The following is a 6,000-nucleotide window of genomic DNA, read 5'->3' as shown; positions in this document are numbered from 1 at the left end:
GTTTAATTGCCTTTTTTTTTTTTTTTTTTTGGAAGGCAGGGATGCATAAACTCTTACGGGCTATTAAAACCTTTGGGGAAATTATATGCTTTCTGGTAACAGCACCAGTAGGAAAACGGTATCTCACGTCCTAACAGGGCTCAGAACTGGTGACTCAGTGACAGCCACGTACCTCATCTATGTCTAAGCCCTGCGCGTGCATGAGGAGCCCAGTCTGGGGGAGTCCAGAACTGGAGAGCTCGAGTGCGTTTGCTCAGTCATCCGGCGGCGGGGACGGACTCCGAACAGGAGTGAGGAGTGCAGTTGGCCTGTGCCTGCACTTAGGATGCGCAGCGCTGAGAGCACTGCCGGAATCACCTCGGTGTGTCCCCGCCGGGGGGGAATAGTCACGTCCCCCACCTACAGAAGTGGAGAGCGGAGCACGGAGAGGTCATTTCTCTTGTTCAAAATTCTCAAGACTTGCAGATGGTGGGATGGGGCTCTGAGATCCAGCCTGCCGAATTCCAAGGCCGTGCTCTTGCGGTTTCTCCACGCAGCTTCCAAATGGGGTTCAGAGTCCCCCAGGCCTGGAGCTCAGGCTGCATAGACCCCAGCATTCAGAGGGTTGCCGACCGTCCTACCCAGGACAGTTCCGAGTCTCACTTACACTCTCCACAGCTCTGCAGTGATGCATTTGTACATTTCCTCAGAACTGCTGTGCACGATTTGGCTCTTTCTGAGCCGTGGAGAATTGAAAATAGTAAAATACTATTCTCGAAGTACTCTTAAAATAGATGTTATTGAATGTTTAAGTTAAGTCCGTCTTCTTGATGTTGTTATGTTCCACGTTCGGTTTCAGGCGCTCTGGAGGTCCCTGTAGTTTGACGGAACTCATTAAGTGAATGGATGGTTCCTCTACAATTCCCATCGACCATACTGGGGCCGTAGTATGGTTTTTAAAATAAGACATGTACAGTCTGAAAATGGATGGGGCGCCCCACACACCTTATCTGCCAGATGGTGTAGGGAATGGATGGATATTTTCAGTTAATTCATTTACTTTTTCTTTCATTCAGTAAACATCTACCGAGAATCTAGTATATGGCAAGCGTTGTGAAGTGAAAAGAAAAACTAATTATGACACATGACCGGACCCCAGGAAGTTTTCCGAGTGGTGGAGGAGATGGGCCAGTACTTCACTGGCAAGAGTACCAGTGGTTGGGGAAAGCTAGTGGCCACTGGACACTGACCCGCACGAGTGTGTGGGGAAGCCACGCGGAGCTCTGACTCTGTGGGTCGGCTGAAAGCTCCTCTGAGAAAGCCCGGGAGTGAGGCCTGCAGGCCCAGCGGGGGAAACGGAACTGTATTCCAGGCGTCTCTGGTCAGTGGGGAAGGGTGAGCTAGTGACACGGGCTCCACGTGAAGGTGAACAGACATCACTGAAAAGACCCCAGATTTTGGAGTATTTCTGGAGTGAACAGAACAAAGTTCCCATGGACCATGATGGGAATGATGTCCGCCCCAGAAGATGTTTCTGCTAGAGTTAACCAATGATGTAAAAATGCGTACCCCAGTGGTTTGCTTGGTTTCCGCTGCCGTGGATCCAAATCCTGGCGTGTTCTGGTTGGCCACTGAATGAATTCAGGATGTTCTCATAGTCTTAGCCCTGGTCTGAAATCCAAAAGCCTCCTAGCACAGTAAGCTGGCAAAGACTGTCAGAGGCAACACTTGAAACAAAGCAGAGTCTGAGGCCCTCTGTGCCTGTGGAAATCTAATCAACCTTATTTTGCACAAAACCTTTAAAAATAGCATTGACCCTGGGGGCCCGGTGTTAACTAGAACTGACCCCGGCAGGAAGCAGCTGTATGCAGGAATAAAAAGCCGCTGAAGTCAGTGGAAATGTCTTCCCCGTCCGTGGGCAGCTCTCCGGGGAGCTTGCTGTCCGCTTTTCCCTGAGGCCCCGACAAGCCGGCCGGTGGCTGCGGGCGCAGCCGGGCCGAAGGGAGCTGGGGATGCTTGAGGCCACACTGCTGGACACAACAAGTTTCCGCGCTTCCTGCAGCGCGATGAACGTTTTTCTTTTTCATTCTGGAATCTACAGGAGGCAGGCGACAGGTTTTCAATCACTACGTATGTCAACAACGCGTGTCTCTAATTTCCCGCACAAAAAACACGCACACTCCAGCCCATTATCTCAGGGTTTGGCAGAGGATGGGCGGGGGAGGGGCAGCTGGACACAAAAGAGCGTGGCCTCAGGCAGAGACCCCGCGCGCAGTTTCGCTTCTTGTGGGGTGGCTGGGGGGTGCAAGCAGTATTCACGAGGTGCACCGGGGTCCACCTCGCCGTCGGCGCCCCTCCGCGTGGGGCCGTCGTGGGTACCCAGGCGGCGCCGCTCTGCACGCCCGGAGCGCCCGCATCTGCAGGGGCTGCCGCGGCTGCGGAAAGGGTTAAGCGAGCGGCGGGCGGAGGAGGGCCCCGCGCGGAGCGGCTCCGTCCCCGGAGCGGGCAGGGGCGGCGCGGGCTCGCGCTCCAGCCCCGAGGCTGCGCGCCCGTGTGCACGCGCGCCCGGCGGAGGCTGTGGCCGCTCCCGCCCCCGCGGCTCGAAGCCTGGGCGCGCTCGGCGGAGCGGCTGGGCCTCCAAGGCCGAGGTGAGTGCCCAGTGCCGGGCCCCCGCCGTCCGCCGCGCGGCGGGCTGGGGGAGCGCGCTTCCCGGGGGCGAGGGCGCAGGGGGACTCGCCGGGCGGGCCTGGCGGCGCCGGAACAGCCCGGGCGCTCTGGGGAGCGCGGGAAGGCGCCGGAGGGACCCGGGGCGCTCGCTGGCGCGCGGGAGGCGGCGGAGGACCCTCCGGGGCGCTCGCGGGGGCGCCGCAAGAGCCGGAAGACCCCCGCCCCCGGGCGCTGGATGGCGCGCGGGAGGATGCTGGGGAGCCCGCGGGGCGCTCGCACAGGTGCGCGGAGGCGACCGTCCCGCCTCCGGCGCTCGCACAGGTGCGCGGGAAGAGGGCCGCGCGCATGCGCGCCGGAGACCACCGACCGGGGCTCGGAGTCCCGGCTCGGGTGGGCGCGGGGGTGGCGGGCGCGTCGCAGAGCGGCGAGGTAGGGGAGGGCCCCGAGGACGGAAGGCGGGGGCCGAACGCCCCCGGAGGCGCAGGGTCGGGGAAGCCCGAGTGGCGAGGGGGTGGCTGCCGAGCTGGGGGAGGCGGCGGGGGCGGCGGGGGCGGTCCTCCCCGGCGGAGGTGCGGGCAGAGGGCGGGCGGCGGTCTCGGCCCCGGGGGCGCCGGCGTGGCGGTGGGCGGCCGATCCGCGAGGACTGCCCCGGGAAGGGGGTGCCGCGGGTGGGGCGAGGCGGGTGGGGCTCGGCAGCCGCGCCGCGTCCCGAGGACGACGAGCCCCCGCGCTGCCCTCGCGGTGACCGCGGGGGAACAGGCGCTCGGGGAGGGGCGGTGGGGCGCCGTGGCCACGTTTGCTGCTGGCACGGCCGGGGGTCCGCGCGTTCTCGGGGGCTGGCCCGGGCCTGCGCGCTGCGCCTCGGAAGCGCGCGGGTCGTGGGGCCGCAGGAGGCGGGGGAGAGGTCCCTCCGGGACCGGGACAGGGACGCGGGGAGACGGGACCCAAGTCCACGGCGCGTTGCCCGTTCTCCTCGTTCGGCCGCTCTGCGCCCTGTGGCCGCCCTTGAGGGCCCCGAGCCGCCCGGGGTTCGCCGGCCTCCGCCGCGGCTCGTGGGGGCGGGGGGCTTACCCCGGCACCGAGCCGGGCCGCCCGGCGCCTCCGCTGGTGGCCATTGCGAACGTGCCCGACATCACGATGGGGCGACATCACGATGGGGCGGCGGGTGCGGGCTGCGAGCGACCGGCTCACCCGCGCCGTCGCCCGGAACACGTCTGGAGGGAGTTTCGGTGCCAGCCTCGCTGCCCGCCCCGTGGGCACCCCCACGTGCTGGCGACCCCTGCCTCCTGCACGGCCCGCGCAGTTCTTGCGGGAGGGTCCCTAGCTCTGGAGGGACTGCGTCCATAACGTTAAATCAGGGGAGTTTTAAATAATTCTACCATCTCTTAATTTTCTACAAAACCATATTTTCAAACTCTACCCCCCCCCCCCCATATTTATTCTAAGGGCAAAGAAAAAGAACAAGCCAGTTTGGTAAGACGCTGCATTTCTGCTCAAACCACTAAAGGCTCGTGACCAGCAGGTCTTAAACTCTTGTTCATCCCGCTGGAGCATCCAGGGAATGAAGGGTTCGCCCTGTTCCCAGCCTGTTCTCTGGCCACTTCCCTCCATCTCATTAAGTGGCAGCTACTCAGACTCTAATTAGGAACTCCTAATGGATGCCAACGGTGCCCTTGAGCCTTTCATCCTGAGCTAATGGCGTCCTATTATTAGAATACCCCTCTCCTTACCCCAAACCCACAGAAGACAGCTTCCCCTGCCTTCAGATTTCTGCCAGGGACCGGCCATTGTCTGCAAATTTATGGTAATTGTTATTCCAACTGTCTCTTCAGGGGATAACTAAGCAAAAATTTTAATGAGATTAAAAGTCTTTTGAGCTCTTAGTGTCAACTGTGCAGACATTGCTGATAATATAATTAGAACACAATGAGAAGAGTTAGAAGATTTTGCCTGTATTTAAAGCAGTCTTGGTTTGGGAGGGGAGAACAGAAGTGGAATCTTGTGGATCTTAGCCTCCAGGCTGGGCAACTCTGTATATGGCCCTCTTGCCTTTCTGATAATCTGGGCATTCGTTCAAGAAAGGCCCTACCTTGACCCTCTGACCACTTTGTGCGTTAGCAGGAGGATGGAAGGATCTGGAATTGTGGCGATCTTTCTAGACAGTCCCCCTTGCTTCTGACTTTACTTCCGTGGGTCCCCATACAAGCAGCAGCTTTGGCACTGGGAAGGTGAAGGTCTCTTTTTAGCTTAAAATACACCTTTGGAGTCTTTGTTCCTGTACCAAAAAACAGGCTCTCCAAGCTCTGAACGCCTCCATCTGGAATCATATTTCTGTTGTTTTCTAAATGCCAACAGCATAAATTGCTCAGTAAGAAGAGCTTTGCAAGGCATCTGGAATCACTTAGGCAGCTGCAGTGCCCCCAAGCTTCCCTACATCTGAGCTGTGTGACCCATGAAGATGGCTGCCTCAGTGGGCCTTGGAGGTGCCCGGCGGGGCCTTCTGCTTGCAGATCAGAAACCCGCTGTGCCATTTTGCACATCTGCCCCTGGTGACTTAGAGTCATATCTGCTCTTCTCTGGAGTTCAAGCGATTACCGTCTCCACTGTGGCCCTGACTGGGGTTTTTCTCTTGCAATTATTATAATTATGCTAAAATTATAGTGTCTGTATCCAGTGCATATTTGCAATATAGTTCAAACAGAGCAGCAGTAACTTTTGGAATAAAATAAAAACTTCTAGGAGTTTATGTTTTGCCAAGAACCTGGCTCCTGCTAGAAAGGATATTCAAATAAACAGTGCCTTGGAAGTTGAAGCCATCCTATTTCTTGTGCAATGGTTGACCGATTAAAAATTAATTTCCTTCTTTGGCAAATAGTTTTTGAGTGCCTCCGTGGGTCAGGCACCATTCTAGGTGCTAGCAATAGAACGGCAAGTGAAGTAGACTCAGTCCCCACTTCTTGCGGCCGAGACTCTACAAGGTGAAAGGTGGTAAGCATGGGACCGTGTAAATTCACCTCTAGTAACAACCCACCTGCTCTGAAGGAAAGGAATAAACTAAGAAAGCATAGGTCAGAAGGATGAGAGTGCCTAAGGAGAGTTCCAGGGGAAATCATATGCAAAGGCCCTGTGGTGAGGAACAGGACACACAGAAAAACTGAAGGAAAGCCAGGGAGGAGCACCTAGAGCAGAGAGTCATAATCTGTAACTTAAGATAATGTTAATCCTCAATTAATTGTGTTTTTCCCTTTAAGTAAGCTGATGGGGCTTTATGCTTTAGGATTTGTTGGAGTAGGATGTGGATTAATTCTACAGAACTGAGACCTACTAAATCATAACGGGAAATCATGAAGAGGG

The 6,000-nt window shown here is 57.4% G+C and overlaps 1 protein-coding gene across 1 annotated transcript in view; it reads left to right on the top strand.

Annotated features, from left to right (window-relative positions):
- The first annotated feature begins 2,562 nt into the window (after window positions 1-2,562).
- Window positions 2,563-6,000, top strand: part of MYOM2 (myomesin 2) — a 124,827-nt gene continuing 121,389 nt past the window's right edge. The window contains exon 1 of the mRNA XM_082715278.1: window positions 2,563-2,627. The gene's annotated coding sequence lies outside the window, so the exon portion shown is untranslated. The remainder of the gene's footprint in view (window positions 2,628-6,000) is intronic.

The sequence above is a fragment of the Mustela nivalis genome, assembly GCF_964662115.1.
Source record: "Mustela nivalis genome assembly, chromosome: 20".
Taxonomy (NCBI): domain Eukaryota; kingdom Metazoa; phylum Chordata; class Mammalia; order Carnivora; family Mustelidae; genus Mustela; species Mustela nivalis.
The sequence above is the reverse complement of the archived record's forward strand: the minus strand, read 5'-3'. Positions and strand labels throughout refer to the sequence as shown.